At 35.4% G+C, this 16,221-nt stretch overlaps 1 long non-coding RNA gene across 1 annotated transcript; it reads left to right on the top strand.

Annotated features, from left to right (window-relative positions):
• Positions 1 to 9,001: 9,001 nt before the first annotated feature.
• LOC121214702 (uncharacterized) lies at positions 9,002 to 16,190 on the top strand. Its single transcript, XR_005910386.1, has 2 exons — positions 9,002 to 9,275; positions 15,918 to 16,190. It is a non-coding gene; the product is annotated as an uncharacterized lncRNA (long non-coding RNA).
• The last annotated feature ends 31 nt before the right edge of the window (positions 16,191 to 16,221 follow it).

Here is a 16,221-nt window from a genome sequence, read left to right as displayed (position 1 = left end):
GCAAATGAGAATGACAAAAGAACAATCAGGAGAATATCGATTGGATTTGTTCTTGATGGGGATATTCTAGACAAAAGAGGAAAATATCAAGTACTCTTGAGATGCGTGGACGCTGCTGAAGCCAGAAAGATACTTGAGGAGGTTCATGAAGGAATTTGTGGAACGCATGCCAGTGGTTTCACTATGGCCAGGCAGATTATGAGACTTGGTTATTATTGGCTGAAGATGGAAAGCGATTGCATTGGCTACGCACGAAAGTGCCACAAATGTCAAATTTATGGCAATAAAATTCATGTAGCTCCATCGCCCCTTCATGTCATGACTTCTCCATGGCCTTTTTCTATGTGGGGCATGGATGTTATAGGGCCAATTTCCCCGAAAGCTTCCAATGGACATCGATTCATCTTTGTAGTTATAGACTACTTCACAAAACGGGTAGAAGCCACTTCGTTTGCTAATGTGACAAAGGCTGCAGTCTGTAGGTTCTTAAAAAAGATCATATGTCGATATGGTCTGCCTGAAAGAAGTATGTGAACAATTTCAGATAAATCATCATAATTCTTCGCCCTATCGCCCGAAGATGAACGGAGCAGTAGAAGCGGCTAATAAGAACATTAAGAAGATTCTCGGGAAGATGACTGAGACATATAAAGACTGGCACGAGAAGCTACCATTCGCTTTGTACGCATATCGCACTGCTGTACAGACTTCTACAGGGGCAACTCCTTTTTCTCTGGTATACGGGATGGAGGCCGTTCTGCCTATCAAAGTAGAGATTCCATCCCTGCGCGTCTTGATGGAGACAAAGTTAGAAGAATCAGAGTGGGTTCGAGCTCGATATGATCAGCTAAACCTTATTGAAGGGAAACGCTTGAAGGCAATTTGTCATGGACAGATGTACCAGAAGAGAATGATCACGGCCCATGATAAAAAGGTACGACCAAGAGAATTTCACGAAGGGGAGCTCGTTTTAAGAAAGACCCTCCCGATACAAAAGGACTTTCGAGGAAAATGGTCACCAAATTGGGAGGGGCCATACGTCGTAAAAAAGGCATTCTCAGGAGGGGCTCTGATTCTCACTGAGATGGACGGGAAAGAATTACCTAATCCAGTGAACTCAGATGCTGTAAAGAAATATTATGCCTAAAAAAAGAGACAAAAAAACAAAAAAACAAAAAAAACAAAAAAACAAAAAAACAAAAAACAAAAAAAACAAAAAGACAAAAAAATTAAGATGAAAACCCGAAAAGGGCGTCTTGATAAACAAAAGGATTAGGATGAAAACCCGAAAGGGCGTCCTAATGAAGCGGGCTCGAACCTAAAGGAGAAAGACGACCTGAACGGGGAGTCGAATGATGAAGTCGCAATATTTGAAGCATTCTCAGAAGCTCGAAATCTTCTACACAAGAAGCCGTGCTCGAAAAGATCCAGGACGAAGAAACGCGGAGAAGTTCATGCGTTGGATATCTAGAGCATTCGCGGCCATTGAATTCACTTTCCTTTCTTTGTGATGCTTTCTTTGAACTTTTCTTTGTCAGTTTGTTTGCTACTTTTGAAAAAATTGAATGTGAGGTATTTCTTTCATGCCTACTTTGCCATTTTTGTCATGCGTCTTGTGTTTGATTTCATTTAAATGATAAATAGTAAGATGACATACTCTAAACAAAAGGAATGTTGAACATTACCTGAATGAGAATTTGATAAGTACAAGGGCCCCAAAGCAGAAACAAAGTTCAACAAGGGGGCAGGAAGATGATATACGAAGAAATGTGGATCACTCACAGGACTTGAGGACGAGTACAAAACTGGAGAAAAGTCAAGAATTGAGGAAATGAATGCGGACCCTCACGAAAATCAAAAGTGGGACATGTGACAAACAGCCCAGGGTGCATGGCATGATCATGTAGACACGAAAGCATTTAAGACAAACATGTGCATATCATAATAACATCATACATGACATATACAGGTATACCAGTAGAGCAAGAAATTTTGGGAGAAAGCGGCACAGAAAGCTGCACGGAATCAACAAAGAAGAAGGCTTTTAGTTTCACTTGATGTTTTTGAAACCCCGTTGCTTTCAAGAATTATATTTTCAATTTCTGTTTTTTAAAAAAAAAATCAACTCATAATGCGAGAGGTGAGTTGAGCCTCGGGTCACGCTGAGGTACTTTCAATTTATGTTTCTCTGTTTTTCAAAAAAATCAACTCATATTGCGAGAGGTGAGTTGAGCCTCAGGTCGCACGCTGAGGTATTTTAAATTTCTGTTTGCAAAAAAAAAAAATCAACTCATATTGCTAGAAATGAGTTGAGCCTTGGGTCACGCCGAGGTATTTTAAATTTCTATTTTTCAAAAAAATCAGCTCATATTGCGAGAGGTGAGTTGAGCCTCGAGTTACGTCGAGGTATTTTTCAATTTCTATTTTTCCAAAATCAACTCATATTGCGAGAGGTGAGCTGAGCCTCGAGTCACGTCGAGGTATTTTTCAATTTTTGCTTTTCAAAAATCAACTCATAATGCGAGAGGTGAGTTGAGCCTCAGGTCGCACGCTAAGGAATTTTCAATTTCTGTTATTTTAAAATCAACTCATATTGCGAGAGGTGAGTTGAGCCTCGGACACATGCCGAGGTATTTCTTTTAAAAATTTCTATTTTTCAAAAATCAACTCATAATGCGAGAGGTGAGTTGAGCCTCGGACACATGCCGAGGTATTCCGTTTAAATTTCTGTTTTTCAAAAAATCAACTCGTGATGCGAGAGGTGAGTTGAGCCTTGGGTCACATGCCGAGGTATTTCTTTTAAATTTCGTATTTTCAAAAAAATCAACTCATATTGCGAGAGGTGAGTTGAGCCTCGAGTCACGTCGAGGTATTTTTCAATTTCTGTTTTTCAAAAATCAACTCATATTGCGAGAGGTGAGTTGAGCCTTGAGTCACGTCTAGGTATTTTCCAATTTCTATTTTTCAAAAATCAACTCATATTGTGAGAGGTGAGTTGAGCCTCGGGTCACACCCCGATGCATTTTCGATTTCTATTTTTCAAATAAAAAGAAAATTTTGGACAGTCGAACAAAATTCAGTGATTTTAAGTCTTTGCTCTATCCCTGTTTCACAGCGATGAGCAAAGAGGGGCAGCTGTAATCACTGAATTTTGTCCGGCTCGATTTTGTTTTTTTTTAAATCAAAAAAATACAAAAAATAAAAAATCACATTTTGACCGCTAAACTTTTTAAAATTACATTCTGACCCCTAAAAGTTTTCAAAATTACAATTTTACCCCTAAACCTTTTGAAATTACATTTTGACCCCTAAACTTTCTCAAAATTACATTTTGACCCCTAAACTTCCTCGAAATTACATTTAGGCCCCAAAACTTTTCCTGCGTTTACAGTTTAGTCCTTCTGGCAGCAACTTGCACACCTACCCCCGTGATTTCCGGCCACCGGCCTAGGGCATGGCCTCCCTCTCCCCTAGCCACCTACCGCCTGCAAAATGAAGCAAAAATTAGCTATAAATTGGGCTTAAAACCCCAAAAATCGGGACCCCATGAATCTCCAAAAAATAAAGTTTCAAAGAGAAAAAAGCTTCAAAAATAAGAAAAAAGGGGAGAGAAAAGAAAGGAAAGAGAAAGGTCCGGTAGAGTCGACGGTGGCAGCTCGAACGGCGGCGTGAAAGAAGCGACGGTGTGGGGGCTCGGTTTTGAAGAAGAAGAAGAAGGAAGAAGAAGAAGAAGAAAGAAAGAGAGAAGAAGAAAGAAGAAAAAAATTTTAACAGTCGGGTCAAACCGACCCGACCCGGGTCTAACCCGACCCGATCCGGCAACCCAACTCGACCCAGCAAGCCCATTAGCCAAGCCCAAAGTAGCCCAACAAAAAAAAAGAAAAAACAAAAAAAAGGGGAAAGAAGCAGCAAAAAAAAAAGAGGGCAGGCCAACAATAGGCCCAATTCCAGCAGCCCAACAAGCAGCCAGCAGGCCACCAGCCAGCAGGCCCGCGCAGGCCAGCCCAACAAGGCAGCCCAGCAGAAAAAAAAGGAAGAAAAAGAAGAAAAAAGAAAAAAAAGAAAAAAGAAAAAGAAAAAAGAAAAAAAGAAAAAAGAAAGAAAAAAAAGGAAGAAAAAGGGGGTTCAATTTTAGCAACCCGTTCGGTGAAGCTCGTGTTTTAGATTTTTCGGTAATTTCATTTATTTCTCTTTTAATTTAATGCTCGTATTTTTATGTTATTTCATTTTAATATTATTAGCATTTTATGCATTTTTATATTTTTATATTTTGTATTTATATTTACAATTTAATTAAATTTTAATTTTACTTTATTTAAATAATTTTAATAAATAAGGCAACGAATCGGTTTAGCATCGAGTCACCGAATTCATCGCTATGTTGGGTGGATATCGATAGCTCGTGTTAAATTCGGGACGCCCTTTTAAAAATAAAAAATATTCAAAAATCCCCGTATTAAAAAAATTTCTCGTGTTTTAATAGAATCCCGATTAAAAATCAAATTGAATCGTTTTGACACTAATTCGTCGATTTCATCGCCATGTTGGGGTAAATATCATCGATTCGTGTTAAAAACGGTACGTTTTTAAAAAATAAAAAAAATAAAAAAAAATTCGTGTTTCAAATCTTCGGATTTTCAAATATCACTCGTATTTCAAAATTTTCAACTTTTCGCATTTTCAAGAGTTTTTGTGTTTCAAAAGAAATTTCCGCGTTTTAAAAAAAATAATTTCGTATTTCAAAAATTTTCGTGTTTTCAAAATTTTGCGTGTTTTAAAAATCCTCATGTTTTCAAAAATTTCAGTGTTTTGAAAATTTTTGTGTTTTTTTTAAAATCTTGTGTTTCATAAATTTTCGTTTTTTAAAAAAATAATAATTGTTTTCAAAAATCTTCGTGTTTTCAAGATTTCGGTGTTTCAAAAATTTTCATGTTTTCAAAAAATTTTCTCGTGTTCAAAAAAAAATTTCGTGTTCTTTTTAAAAAAAAACTTTCGCGTTTCAAAAATTTTCACGTTTTCAAAAATTCCCATGATCAAAAAAAAAATTTGTGTTTTCAAAAAATTTTCATGTTTCAAAAATTTTGGTGTTTTCAAAAATTTTTGTGTTTTCAACAATTCTCATGTTTCACGAATTTTCGCGCTTCAAAAAAATCGGGTTTTCAAAAAAATTCGCGTATTTCAAAATTTTCGTGTTCTCAAAAATTTTCGTGTTTTAAGAATTTTCGTGTCTCTAAAATTCTCGTGTTTTAAAAATTTTTCTTGTTTAAAAATAAAAATAAAAATTGTTTCAAAAAATGTTCGTGTTTTAAAATTTTTGTGTTTTGAATAAATTTCTCGTGCTTCAAAAGTTGTCGTGTTTTAAAAATTTTCATGTTTCTAAAATTTTCGTATTTCCAAAAATCCTCGTGTTTTCAAAAATTTTCATGTTTTGAAAATTTTCGTGTTTTCAAAAAAAAATCTCATGTTTCATAAATTCTCGTTTTTAAATAAATTGTGTTTCCAAAATTCCCGTGTTTTGAAAAAAAAATTCTCATGTTTCAATCGGATCACGATTAAATATTAAATTGAACTTGTATTTTGAAAATTAAGACAACATGCGTTTAACAAGATACCAATTTCGGGCGTCGCGAGGGTGCTAATACCTTCCTCACGCGTAACCGACTCCCGAGCCCTAATTTTCTTTGGATTTTCACGCAGACCTAAAATTACCTCTTTTTTAGGAAAATTAAAAATAAATTTTTCTTCTAAAAAGAGAATTTATTAGGTGTCCGATCACACCTAGGAAAAAAGATCGGTGGCGACTCCCTTTTTAAATAAAATCGAAACTCCGTTTTCAAATTTTCATCAATTCAATTAGCGCCCATCGCCAAATTTTTAGGTCACTACACTACTTTGAAATTCAATGGTGTTTTTCATACCAGTCCAAGGGGTTGGTTTACTTTTAGGCATGCTTTTTTTGCCTTGCTTTTCTTCTTGAGGCACATTTGGTATTGTGCTAGAACTCTATTTAGAGAAGAGTTTATAAGTTAGTTTTTAGGATTAAAACCTATAGCATCAGACATGGGTGAGAAGAGTGTTAGTATTAATAGTTTTCTATTTTGGAAAAGAGAAGGAGAAGGCAAAAAACATAATAGAGAAAACAAGAGTAGAGCCAGAGAAGAGGAACGGGACAAAGAAAGAAAAACTTACCAATTAGACTATTGACTAGGAAAGGAATACTAACATTCAACTTTCGTTTTATGGTATTTTGGATTGTAAGTTGTCATCTTTATTCTTTTTCTTTTTTACTTGATTTTGTTTTAACGAACATGATAAACATAATAGAGAAAACAAGAGTAAAGTCGGAGAAAAGGAACGGGGCAAAGAAAAACTTACCAAGTAGACTATTGACTAGGAAAGGAATACTAACATTCAACTTTCTTTTATGGTATATTTTGGATTGAAAGTTCTCGTTCTCTTTTTTTTTTACTTGATTTTGTTTTGATGAGCATGGTAAACATAATAGAAAAAACGAGAGTAGAGTCAAAGAAAGAAAAAGGTAGCAGTTAGACTATTGACTGGGAAGGGAATATTGACATTCAACTTTCTTTTATGGTATTTTGGATTGCAAGTTGTTGTCCTCTATTTTTTTTACTTGATTTTGTTTTGATAAGCGTGATAAGCATTATGAGCGTGATAAACATTATAGGAAATGCATATTGACATTCAACTTTTATTTTATGGTATTATTGAGGGAATGAAATAAGATGAGGATCTTAAATAAATTTATCGAAAAATATAGACATGGAAAAGTTTGGCCAAAATAAAAAGACATAATTCAAGTGGTATTAAATTCGTGAAGATTGTGGGCCAGTAGTTCAAACATCTAATGGTATAAAGTCAATGGGGTACAAATTATGAAAATATATAATATTTTTTTGTAATGGATGCAATAATCTTTAGATGTATTACTAGGCCTAGCAGTTTATGAAATATTTGACATATGTCTTATGATTGTTGTTATAATCTTTATGTGAATCACAATATAGTGGAAGTTTATATTAAAATACTTGAAAGACTTAGAATGCTAGACGCATATAGAAATTATGAGGAAATTATTCAATACACTTGAGTAAATATTTATATAAATTAAATTGATTTGAACATATGTGGTAAATTCAACTTAGTGAATAATAGTAGAAGGAAGACTATAAAACGATCCAACATGCACATGTATAGAAGGGTCGTGATCAAAGTTTGCTATAATTATTGTTGGAACTCCTGAAGAAATCAAAATATATTTCTTCAAAAGTCTTCCTCACTCATGACTTTCAGAAGAATGATGATATAAATATTTAGCAAATTTGTTCAAGTGATCATTTGAAAACTAGTATTCAAGACTAAATACTTATAATATGAGATATTATGTGATGTTGTCATGAGTGAGAGTAAATACACGTTGTACTCTTTTTCCAATAACCGAGGGTTTGTCCTATTGGATTTTCCTAATAAAGTTTTTAATGAGGTAGCATGTTATGCATATTATGGGTAAGTGTACTCTTTTTCATTCACTAAGAATTTTTTCCACAGGGTTTTTATCTTAGTAAGGTTTTAATGGAACATGTTATCTACCAATGGTTATCTAAAGGGAGTGTTATGAATATTTACTTTGTAACTCTAAAATTCATTAGAAGTATAGTTTGATTTCATTTATGTTTCTTATTTCTATAAATATAGACTTTAGAAAAACATTATAAACATTTTTATTGCTCAAGAAAAATACGTTCTATTTTGTTCTCTTATTTCTTGTTCTCTTTTACTCTTCTATTTTCTTGTTCTTTACTCTTTTTTATTATTTATTTCATAACAAACTCTTTAAAATTAAAAAAATTTAAATATATAAAAAAATTCTAAAATTCCAAACAATTTATCAGAAACCCAAATCAACAAGTCAACCATCGATTTGGAAATATGAGAATTTCATATCTTTGACATAATCTTTGTGTCGTAATCACCAAAATTTAGTATATATTATATTTTTTTTCTTCCCAAATTTCAGGGCAATATACAAATAAAAGCCCTTATTTTAAAAATTATTGAAATAGGCCAGGTAAAATATTAATTATCGGAATGACCCTATTTCCCCGAAAATGCGTCCACGTCAACGCGTTGTCAGGTGACGAAGCAGGAAAACGCTTCCTTGAGGAAGCGTTTTATCCACGTGGACAGAAAACATGTCCTTGAGGGCACGTTTTCTGTCCACGTGGGCAAAACGCTTCTAGGATTTTGGGTTTTAGGTTTTGGGTTTTTGATTTAGGGTTTAGGGTTAGGGTTTTAGAGTTTTTAAGATCAGGGTTTTAAAGAAAAAATTAAATAAATTAGGGATTAGAGTTTAGAGTTCCTTAATTTAATTAATTAAAAATTTTCAAAATTAGATTAGGGTTTCATGTTTATAGTTTTTAAAGAAAAAATTAATTAAATTAAGGTTTAAGGTTACTTGAGTAAATTAATTAAAATTTTTAAAAAAATTAGATTAGGGTTTAGTGTTAAGGGTTTTTAAAGAAAAATCAAATAAATTAAGGTTTAAGGTTACTTGAGTAAATTAATTATAAATTTTAAAAAAATTAGATTAGGGTTTAGTGTTTAGGATTTTTAAGGAAAAACTTAAATAAATTAGGGTTTGGCGTTTAGGGTTACTTAATTAAATTATTTGTTAATTTAAAAAAGCTCCCACGTGGACGCTCTTTTGCTACAGTAGCTCCTGAAAAAATAATTTCGAGAAGATGTTTCTCAGCAAATAGTGTCAAAAATGCTTTAAGCAGGATGCATTGTCAGCAAAAGTACTGAAAGAAGCTCCCACGTGGACGCGCTTTTGCTACAATAGCTCCTATTTGGTCTAAGGCTATACATGAGGCAAAATTTTTTCTCAAATTGCATAAGTTACAGTAAAAAAATTTAGAGAGGCTAAGGCCCCGTTCTTTATCCCGTTTTAGACTGACTTTTTCACCCAAAAGTGCTTCTCTCTAGACGGAGAAGTAAAAAAATTCTCCTTTTCTTCTACTGTACCTGCTTTTGGACGAAAATTTACCTAATACCCCTGTCTTCTCCCCTTTCCCCTCTGCTGGTTCCCTGTTCTTTCCCCTCTGCCAAACACACAAATTTCTCCAAGCTTTATACCCGATTTCTTTATACCCGAAAATTTCTCCTTTTATATCCAAGCTTTATACCCGATTTCTTTTCCCCATTTTCAGCTTTCAAAGCTCTATTTTCTGTTCTTTGTTCCTCTTCCGCAGCAGGTGAGAGTTTCTTTTATATTTCTTCTTCTGTTTAATATTTTGAAGCTGTTGATTTGCTGTTGATTTGCTTTTCATTAAGAGTTTGAAGTGTTAACATTAATGGGAGACAACATTAATGGCAAACAATACAAAGTGGTGCAGTTTAGCACCCTAAAGTTGACTTTGAAAAAGTGGCATGGGATAATTTTTTTTTGGTCCTTGAGATAATGGGCTATTTATTGTTTGGTCCTTAAACCTCAACTATAAATAGGCCTTCTCATTTCTCATTTCAATTCATCCCAACCAATCTTTCTTTCTTAGTTTTCTCTCTTCTCCCATTTGAGAATTCTTAAGGAATTCTATTTGTTTGTAATACTTTGGAGATAATAAAGTTATCATCTGGTGTTAGTGCCCGAGGACGTAGGTATAATTTACCGAACCTCGTTAAATCTCTTGTGTTCTTTCTTGTCCTATTTTTCTTTCAATATTTGAGGGTATAATAGTAGTATTTAATTGTGCTATTAAATTACGATAGAAGGGATATTCTGTCTAAGGAAAGACTTGGTATTTAAGAGATCCATGTGATCCACCTCTCTTCCCTGGGAATTGAACTTTGTGTGATTTTTTAGTACAATAATTTACACGCTTCCGACCCTATTGGAACAACAAGTGGTATCAGAGCCAAAGGTTAATCGTAGTATGCTATGTGGTTGCAGTTTGAACTGATCTTCCACATCAGAAAAGATTTCCTTAGGTATATTGAAAGATTATGGAGAAAACGGTCGGTGTAGGAGCTTCAACATCGTCCATGTGGACAAGACCGACAATTGCAAATGCAAGATTGGCCGTGAAGATCTTTGATGGCACGGGCCATTTTGGTATGTGGCAAAGTGAGGTTCTAGATGCCCTTTTTCAGCAGGGTCTAGACATTGCCATTGATGAAGAGAAACCAGATGATGTACAGGAGAAAGATTGGAAGGCGATCAATCGGTTGGCATGTGGCACAATTCGATCATGCCTTTCTCGAGAGCAGAGGTATGATTTTTCAAAGGAGACTTCTGCAAATAAGTTTTGGGTGGCACTTGAAGAAATTTTTTTGAAGAAAAACAGTCAAAATAAGCTCCACTTGAAGAAAAGACTGTTTCGCTTCACATACGTCCCAAGTACCACAATGAATGATCACATCACCAAATTTAATCAGTTAGTCACTGATTTGGTGAATATGGATGAGACATTCAAAGATGAAGATTTGGCTTTGATGCTGTTGGGGTCACTTCCTGAGGAGTTTGAGTTCCTAGAAACTACTCTACTTCATGGCAGGAGTGATATATCTCTGAGCGAAGTCTGTGCGGCCTTATACAGTTATGAACAGAGAAAGAAGGACAAACAGAAAAACTCAATCAGAGATATAGAAGCTTTAGTAGTCCGAGGTCGTTCATACACTCGGAAGAAAACTCAAAAGGAGAGATCAAAGTCAAAGTCCAGACTCGGGAAAGATGAATGTGCTTTTTGTCATGAGAAAGGCCACTGGAAGAAAAATTGTCCAAAGCTGAAGAATAAGGGAAAAGCTGCTGTAGATGCTTGTGTTGCTAAGCATGATACTAGTGACTCTGAACTATCACTGGTTGCATCATCATCGTCGTTCCATTCAGATGAGTGGATATTGGATTCGGGTTGTACCTATCATATGTCCCCTAACCGGGAGTGGTTCTCTGATTTAGTAGAACTAAATGGAGGAGTTGTTTATATGGGCAATGACAATGCCTGTAAAACTGTTGGGATAGGTTCAATCCAATTAAAGAATAAAGATGGATCAACCAGAGTTTTGACTGATGTTCGGTACGTGCCCAGTTTGAAGAAAAATCTCATCTCATTGGGACCCTTGGAATCCAATGGTTCAGTTGTTACTATGAGAGATGGGGTTTTGAAAGTGACATCTGGCGCACTTGTGATATTGAAGGGCATCAGGAAAAATAACTTGTATTACTACCAAGGTAGTACAGTTATTGGAGCAGTCGCTACAGCTTCCGGTAACAAAGAATTGGACTCAATGCAGTTGTGGCATATGAAGTTGGGACATGTCAGCGAAAAATCCTTGCAAATTCTGGCAAAGCAAGGATTTTTGAAAGGTGCAAAGGCTTGCAAATTAAAATTTTGCGAGCATTGTGTTCTGGGAAAGCAAAAGAGAGTGAAATTCGGTACTGCTATCCATAATACAAAAGGTATTTTGGAATATGTTCACTCAGATGTGTGGGGGCCTTCCAAGACACCTTCATTGGGAGGAAAACACTACTTTGTTACTTTTGTTGATGACTTTTCCAGAAGAGTTTGGGTGTATACCATGAGAACTAAGGATGAAGTGCTTAGAGTTTTTCTTAAATGGAAAACTATGATCGAAAACCAGACTGGCAAGAAAATCAAGCGGCTTAGGACGGACAATGGAGGGGAATATAAAAGTGATCCATTCTTCGATGTGTGCCAAGAGTATGGTATTGTTCGACACTTCACAGTTAGGGATACACCACAGCAGAATGGATTGGCAGAGCGTATGAATCGAACATTGCTGGAGAAAGTTCGATGTATGTTGTCCAATGCTGGGTTGGGCAAGCAATTTTGGGCTAAGGCTGTGACATACGCTGGCCATCTTGTTAATCGTTTGCCATCATCTGCATTAGAAAAAAAAACTCTTATGGAGGTATGGTCTGGAAAACCGGCTACAGATTATGATTCCTTACATGTGTTTGGATCCACTGCATATTACCATGCGAAGGAGTCAAAGTTAGATCCGAGGGCAAAGAAAGCTCTCTTTATGGGAATCACTTCTGGAGTGAAGGGATTTCGTCTTTGGTGTTTAAGCACAAAGAAAATTATCTGTAGCAGAGATGTTACCTTTGATGAATCTGCCACATTGAAAAAGGTAGCAGATAAAGATATTCAGACGAGCAATACTCCACAGCAGGTGGAGTGTACTCCAAAACAGGTGGAGTTTGAGCAGATGGAGATTTGCCCAGTTAATAAGTCTAATTTTCCAGTCACAATGGAGGAATTAGAGGTTGAAGAGGTTCTGACCCAAGAACCACTAAGTACACCAGAACCAGTTGCAGTTGCAAGGCCACGGAGAGAAATTCGTAAACCTGCTCGATTTACTGATATGGTGGCCTACGCCCTTCTCGTTGTTGATGATATTCCTATCACTTATCAAGAAGCAATGCAAAGCTTAGAAAGTGATAAATGGAAAAGCGCCATGGATGAAGAAATGCAGTCTCTCCGGAAGAACAATACTTGGGAGTTGGCGCAATTACCGAAAGGTAAAAGGGCAATCGGATGCAAGTGGGTATTCGCAAAGAAAGATGGATCTCCTAGCAAGAAGGATATTCGCTACAAGGCAAGATTGGTAGCTAAAGGCTACGCTCAGAAGGAGGGAATTGACTACAATGATGTATTTTCCCCTGTTGTGAAGCATTCCTCCATTAGAATTTTGTTGGCCTTGGTAGCACAGTTGAATTTGGAGCTAGCTCAACTTGATGTTAAGACGGCTTTCTTGCATGGTGAGTTAGAAGAGGAGATCTATATGACTCAGCCCGAAGGATACACAGATGCTGGTGGTAGAAATTGGGTTTGTAAGCTGAACAAATCGCTATATGGATTGAAGCAATCCCCGAGGCAGTGGTACAAGCGATTTGATAGCTTTATGAGAAGGCAGAAGTACACAAGAAGCAAATATGGCAATTGTGTATATTTGCAGAAGCTGCATGACGGATCTTTCATTTATCTACTCTTGTATGTTGATGATATGTTAATCGCTTCGAAGAGCCAAAATGAGATAGATAAGCTGAAGGCTCAGTTGAATCAAGAGTTCGAGATGAAAGATCTAGGTGAGGCCAAGAAGATTCTCGGCATGGAGATAAGTAGAGATAGACCGAGAGGCAAGCTCTGTTTAAATCAGAAGCAATATCTGAAAAAGGTATTACAATGTTTTGGTGTAAATGAAAACACAAAACATGTAAGTACCCCACTTGCTTCTCATTTGAAACTTAGTGCTCAATTATCTCCGAAGACTGAAGATGAAAGAGAATATATGGCGAAAGTCCCATATGCTAATGCAGTTGGGAGTTTGATGTATGCGATGGTGTGTATGAGGCCTGACATTTCACAAGCTGTTGGAGTTGTGAGCAGGTATATGCATGATCCTGGAAAAGGACATTGGCAAGTTGTGAAATGGATTCTACGGTATCTTCGAAAAACCGTAGATGTTGGTTTAATTTTTGAACAGGATGAAACACTTGGTCAGTTTGTAGTTGGATATGTTGATTCCGACTTTGCTGGTGATTTAGATAAACGTCGTTCAACTACGGGGTATCTGTTTACTCTTGTGAAAGCCCCAGTGAGTTGGAAGTCTACCTTACAGTCTACAGTAGCTGTGTCTACTACAGAGGCAGAATATATGGCAGTTACAGAAGCTGTTAAGGAGGCTATTTGGCTTAATGGATTGTTGAAAGACTTAGGAGTTGTTCAAAGTCACATAAGTTTATATTGTGACAGTCAGAGCGCTATTCATTTAGCGAAAAATCAAGTCTATCATTCAAGAACCAAGCATATCGACGTAAGATATCACTTTGTGCGGGAAGTCTTTGAAAAAGGAAAAATTCTACTTCAGAAGATTCCGACAGCAGATAATCCCGCAGATATGATGACCAAGGTGGTAACAACAATCAAGTTTAATCATTGTTTGAACTTGATTAACATCTTGAGAATTTGAGCACCTTCAGGTGTATGGCGCTCGAGAGTGCATTTGTAGGCACTACAAAAGATAGCTTTATCGAATTTGGGGAGTTGAAGGAAGTGTGTGAAGATATGATTATCCTAATCAAATCTTCAAGGTGGAGATTGTTAACATTAATGGAAGACAACATTAATGGAAAACAATACAAAGTGGTGCAAGTTTAGCACCCTAAAGTTGACTTTGAAAAAGTGGCATGGGATACTTTTTTTTTGGTCCTTGAGATAATGGGCTATTTATTGTTTGGTCCTTAAACCTCAACTATAAATAGGCCTTCTCATTTCTCATTTCAATTCATCCCAACCAATCTTTCTCTCTTAGTTTTCTCTCTTCTCCCATTTGAGAATTCTTAAGGAATTCTATTTGTTTGTAATACTTTGGAGATAGTAAAGTTATCATCTGGTGTTAGTGCCCGAGGACGTAGGTATAATTTACCGAACCTCGTTAAATCTCTTGTGTTCTTTCTTGTCCTATTTTTCTTTCAATATTTGAGGGTATAATAGTAGTATTTAATTGTGCTATTAAATTACGATAGAAGGGATATTCTGTCTAAGGAAAGACTTGGTATTTAAGAGATCCATGTGATCCACCTCTCTTCCCTGGGAATTGAACTTTGTGTGATTTTTTAGTACAATAATTTACACGCTTCCGACCCTATTGGAACAACATGAAGCTGTTGATTTGCTGGTATTTCTTTATACTGCTTTTGCTGTTAAGAGATGAAAAAGAATAATCGACTTCTCTTGCTGAACCGCACTCTAGCAATATTCAATTGACGTGTATGTTTTGGTTTACAATACGAGGATTTTTAGCCTGGTGGACTGGTTGAGGTGTGAGTTTACAATGGTGGATAACGAGTATGCGGGATTTGGTAAGAGAGTTTACGTAGGAAGAGTGCTGGCTTTGGCTAATATGGGGTTTTGGTGCTTCAATCTGTTTGGGTTCTTGTTGCCTGTTTATCTACCTAAAGCTTTTAAGATGTATTACTCTGAAACTAAGGTCAAAGACTGATATGTTTCACAGTCGACTGGTTTGAGATATGGCATTTTAAATTTGAAGGCTTTATTGAATTTCTGCTCTGCCATTGATCATATAGCTAATGCCGAATGCGATAAACTGAAAGTATTTATTATACTGTGTTGTCTAAGTATTTTGGACACCTGTGATTCCTTGTATTGGATAATGAAGAACTATTGAATAACTTACTGGCTAAACTGTTTGATAAGGTTGGCATGTTTGATCCTAAAAGGGATGTATAAATTGAACCTCTTGTTTGTTTATTGGAATGATTGGAAGAGAATTATGTAAATGTTGCTAGTCAGATTTTGTTCTAAGCTGTCCTTTAAGCAAGCAGTGATTATGCAGACAAGCTTTAGGTGGCTTGTTGGATTATTTCTAGATATTTTGAAATATCTAGCCTTTTATACTCTGACACTCACATGCTTGTTTTAAGTTTGTTTATTTATCTTCTCTTTTTCACAGTAAATTATTGTAGCATGAAAAGCTTCATTATTTGGCATTGTTGTTTGCATAGTTAAAAAAAGGTTAATTTCATCTGTTTATACATCCCTTTTAGGATCAAACATAGTTAAAAAAAGGTTAATTTCATAGTTAATTTCATCTGTTTTTAATTGCATAGTTAAAAAAAGTTTGTTTATTTATCTTCTCTTTAAAAAAAAGTTTGTTTATTTATCTTCTCTTGAATTCTTGGTTTATTATGCAATAAGTTAAAGTTTTATCAAAGTTTTCTCTTATTACTAAGGTTAAAAAAGTTTAATATGGTTTACAATATATTTTGTAAATGATTTACAATATATTTAAGTTTAATATGATTGATTTACAATATATTATTTTTTAATTTATTTCCCCTTCACTATTTTCAGCTTATTCTCAATCAACCTATTCTGGAATTCCTTGGTTCTTGGACTTGACAAAGTAAATCTCAGGTTTGTGAGCTTATTACGTTTCTTTTATTGCTTTTGCCTTGGATTCTGAATAGTTGGATGCAGTTAACATTGATGTATCATTTTGCAAAATTCTATTAGAGGAAAATATTTTCATACACATTTAACATGTAAAATTAATATTAGAGGAAAATATTTACGGTCGGGTCCATTTTTTGGTAAAATTAATATTAGAATATGTATTTTCATACACATGTAAACAAATATACTTATGGAATGTTTG

Source organism: Gossypium hirsutum, chromosome D02 (genome assembly GCF_007990345.1).
Source record: "Gossypium hirsutum isolate 1008001.06 chromosome D02, Gossypium_hirsutum_v2.1, whole genome shotgun sequence".
Taxonomy (NCBI): Eukaryota; Viridiplantae; Streptophyta; class Magnoliopsida; order Malvales; family Malvaceae; genus Gossypium; species Gossypium hirsutum.
The sequence above is the reverse complement of the archived record's forward strand: the minus strand, read 5'-3'. Positions and strand labels throughout refer to the sequence as shown.